Raw genomic sequence first — 4,718 nt, forward strand, 5'->3', positions numbered from 1 at the left:
TTACATAATGTTTCCTTTGATTCTACCTTTTAATTCACTCCTGCTACAGAATACAGAATTAAATTGGTAGAGGGCTTATTCCATAGGACCTTCCTGCCTCTTTAATCTCCAGTTTCGCTTTCCGAGCGTCTGCAGGTGCCCGCGCCCCACTGGCAGGGCCAGAGCGGGTCTCCCACTGGGAATTTCACTCAGCCAGGTGTCATGCTGCCCCACTGAGCTGCAAACACTGAGCAGAACCTGCCAGGGGAATATTTGCATTGTGGCTTTTCCTTTTGAATCAAAAGGTGTTAAAGATGTCATTGAAGAGCTTAGAATAGTGACTAAGCATTTTCTATACTTCAGTCTCTCATGGCCTAACTTAGTCATATGGCCTCCTGCAGGTATGCCTGATAATTCCAGCTCTAGTGCCTATATCTTTTCACACCTTTTTACCAAGAAGGAAGCATTGTCTTTGATTGTCCATCAGCCCTAATCCTTTCTCAGCATGAAGCTTGTTAGCATAATTGGAGAGAAGAAACCAAAAACGTACATTATGTTCATCTATGTGTTTCTTTTTCAATTAGGGAGGCTGTTTGGATGAAAGACCACTGTATTTATTGCATTAATCCAGAACCTACAGATTTCCTTGACTGAAGAAAGTTTCTAACTTCTCAGGATTTGATTTAATGCAAGTGATGCAAATCACATCTGTAGCTTTGTGAATGAGTCACCATGATCATGAAAGACTTGCAGAAGTGCCTGAAAGTCTCTCCACCCAAAAACAACTGCAGAAAGGGACTGGCATCTCTGAACTGATCTTCAGCTTCCTGGTCAGTTAAGCTGTAAAACTATTTGCAAAGAAATTAGTGAAAATTATATTTTTAGCTTCTTCTCTAAAAAAGAACAAAGATTTTTCAATATCTTGCCCAGGAAACTGGAAGCTAAAGTGAGTAAATAGGAAGGTAATGAGCCCTAAAAACTTCCAAGGGAGTTTCCTTCTTCTATCTTAGTCTTTAATGACAAGCAGTTGAAGAACTATAAGCAACAATAAGAGAAAGCCAACCACCCATCACAGGCATTCTACATTAGGATTTACTTCATATTTTTGTCTTCATCTCTCATGAATAACAAGACGCAAATGCCAACATAAGTACAATTTATCATCGATTACACACTTTGTCAAGCTAGTAGAAGAATCTTTGGTATTTCCATTCACATGACCCAGGATTTCCACTCAGCCAGATTAGGAAGACCAAAAGACAGCAGGGTATTTGACTCCTCTCTAATACATCAAGTATGACATCATTTACACTAGGTCAGTCATCCTCTGATTCATTGCCGCTACAGTTAGTGGAAACAGGGAACCATAGTTCTGAAGCAGAAGTGTGCTAGAGCTTCTCTTGGGCATGTGTAACTTGCAGACAACCCTGAGCAGGCCCAGCTCAAGGCAAAGCTGGTCTTGAAACCAAAACAGTCAAGCAACCGTGTAATTTAGAAGGCTGTCATATTGTGAACATGTACATAAAAGCACTTGCAGAGCAATTTATGCAAATGAGATTGCCTTCTTTCTCTATCCCCAGTATACAGATGCTTTCAAAGAAGTACTCAGACACTATTTCCACAGTCCCTACACTGCAATGATATCAGTACACATTCCTTTACCCCACTGGCAACAGTATCTTAGCAAGATAAGGGAATTTTTATTTTACAAACTACGTTCTACCTACCTATGCACTGCTATCCCCCATGCCCCACCATTCACCTCAAGCAATAGAAAAAATCAGTGCATAAGAAACTTCGATGAGTCAAATGCAGATTTACATAAGCTTCTCTCTGTGTGTGTTGGTTTCAGTTGAGTGACTGAATGTCTGCAAATGCTAGAGGAGAAGCATCTTGAGAACAAGTCTCAAGCTTTACAGACCTGAAGGTAAAGAATGAGCATATTATTGCACTATTAAACTTGTATTTTTTGTGGTATGTGGCTCAGGGTTATTTCATTTAATTTCAAACTTCTGTATCAGGAAAAACAAGAAAAATATATCTTTCACTGTTATTTGTAAATAGATATTACATTAGTTATAGGGCTTACTCATACAGAATTGAGCAGGTCCTACTCTCATGTAAGGTATAACAGTGTGTGATTACAAAAACTTCTCATGTTACTTTTCTTTCTACTTACCAGGATAAACACAGGTTTTTATTCATACTTGCAAATTTGTTACTACTCTGAAGTTCTTTCAACACAGATAACATTGCCCAAGTTTCCTTAGCTTTACACTGAAAAAAGACACTTATTTTGTCTAGTTTTGCAGCATAGCTTAATCAGTTGCACACAAGATTTTCAGTAACTGTTTTAAAATTAATATATTCCATGGTTTATTATACTATTTTAAGAGTAATGTGCTGCTAAACATATCTTGTGAATATTTCAAATTCTATCTTTCTATATATTTAAGCACTTAGGGAACCAGATATGTCTAAGCAGCAAGTAAGTCAGCTAGTAAAGTCAAGTATTTCTGCACTTGATCAAATTAGAATTGAATTACGTGTACTTTGGTCTCTCCAAAGTCTCCCTCTAGTTTAATGTACCTTGATGTTAGTCTCCTTTGGTCATTGATTGTGTGTTGGGGTCATTCACGAAGGACTATGACAATGAGGGAAAGCTCTCACACCACAGAATGAGTGTGCTCTACCAGGGAACCATGTTTATCATCACTGCTAAATTCAGTAAGGTGTTTTGACATCAATTACATCATCCTGAACTTTCTGTAACACATAGCTGTCCTAATCTTGTCACAGATAGCAATTTAATTTCCCTCAAATGGATTTTTTACTCATTTCTGACCTGAAACTAAAGTTTTTCCTCCATTCCACCACAGCAACTCTCATAGCATACTGACAAAAGACCTCTTCTTACTAAAGAAGAAAGACATACCACAACCTATCCGGAACTTTAGTTTTTCCTTATATCAGAAGACATTGCTAGACTTACCATGAGCCAATGATGAAGCAAGCAGAACTCAAGAAAAACAAAACAAAAAGAAACCCACACAACAAAAATCTCACAACACAAAGACTACGCAAAACAAACATTTCATCGACTCTGAATTTAAAAAAAAAATAATGAAAAGAACATGCAATGAAAAAAAGGAGTCCTCCTAGCGTCTTAGCAATCATTTTTTGGTATTTCTCCTACCAAAATTCCAGAATAAAAAAATTTTGCAGTATGCTTACACATCACTCTGTTTTCAGCCACAACATTAGTCAAGTAGTTTTCCATAGCTGTATATACACACATATATAGCAAATGGAAACCTAGGTCTTACTCTGTCAAACCATCCTAGCACAATTATCCGGGAAACATGGCCATCTAAAGTGGTAGCAGGGTTCCTCTCCTAGATCCTTCATAAATCATTGCAGAAGTCTGTTTGGGGATTAAACTTTTACTGAAATAACTGATGTGAATGTAAGTCACTACAACTAGTGTCCTCATGTGAATGCACTTTTCCACAAAGGATTACCTTAGACTCCAGCAGAATAGCATACTACATACTTTTTCAGAGCGAGAAGATGCATTTACTTAATGGTTTTCCAGGACACTATCACTATTAAATATATATCAGTCATTATATGTAAATACATATAACAGTTTTAACATAATGGTTTCTTTCCTCTGCAGGAAAGAAAAGGAAAATCCATCAAAGAACAGTGCACAGGGAAATCAAATATCAAATGCTTCCTGTCTCCAAGAAGAGATGTAATATTCTGTGAATGACTGACCTGGCTCTGACCTTGATCATGGTAAGAGATTTGTTTTGGTAGTCTGCTGTAGCCAGCAACCTGCAGAGCAGTTTGGGAAATCCTACCAGAGGGAGTTCTCAATGCTGTAGTTAAAAAGCACATTTGTTTATGTGGAGATACTATTGCAGATATGGTATTGCAATAATATATTTAAGATTGCTTGACAAATACATTAAAAGAAAGCTAGATAATTAAATACATAAGCACGAAAGGCTTCTTGAAAATAACATAAGGTGAGGTGTAGCACTCACCGCTGTGATTCCTGTAACAAAGGCAGCATTAGAACAACATTAGTGGTTTTAATTATAGCCAGAGAACAAATTCAAGTAAAATTTTCTCACTTGATTTATACACTATTGACCCCAGATATTGCAAAGGTCAGAGAAAAGTTCACTTTCTGTATAATGCACCAAGTATACATATTACCTCCATATAAAGCATGAAAAAAATACAAAGAAACAGAAAAGAGCATCAATATTTTCATGTTTAACACAGACATAAGCCAATTTTATTTTGTTTTTTGCATTTAACTTTCTTGCTTCCCATTAAAAAGATAAGTTAAAGAATATTCTAAGTACAGACTCGCAGCATTTTTTATATTAATGTGTTTGATACTTACTAGTTATATATTAAATAAATGTTGCAGCTAAGCAGCTTTTAGGCCACTTAAACACGATGACTTTCTTCCTGAAGTTGAGTCTTTTTTCCCCCCACCTGAAAACCAGGGTTTTGTGAAGCAGCCTGACAAAAATACAAGTTGAAAAAAAGATACAAGATCAGTCCTGCAATAATTGTCCACTCAAAAAATATTGTTTATTATTATATATTATGTATGTATATATGTGTATTATACTGTGTTGGGTTTGCCTCACCAGATTTCAGTGGCAGAGAGTCTGTAGGGGCAGCTTCGACACGAAGCTGCTGGAAGCTTTCCCTAG

This window comes from Apaloderma vittatum, unplaced genomic scaffold, assembly GCF_000703405.1.
Source record: "Apaloderma vittatum isolate BGI_N311 unplaced genomic scaffold, ASM70340v1 scaffold3612, whole genome shotgun sequence".
Lineage (NCBI taxonomy): Eukaryota > Metazoa > Chordata > Aves > Trogoniformes > Trogonidae > Apaloderma > Apaloderma vittatum.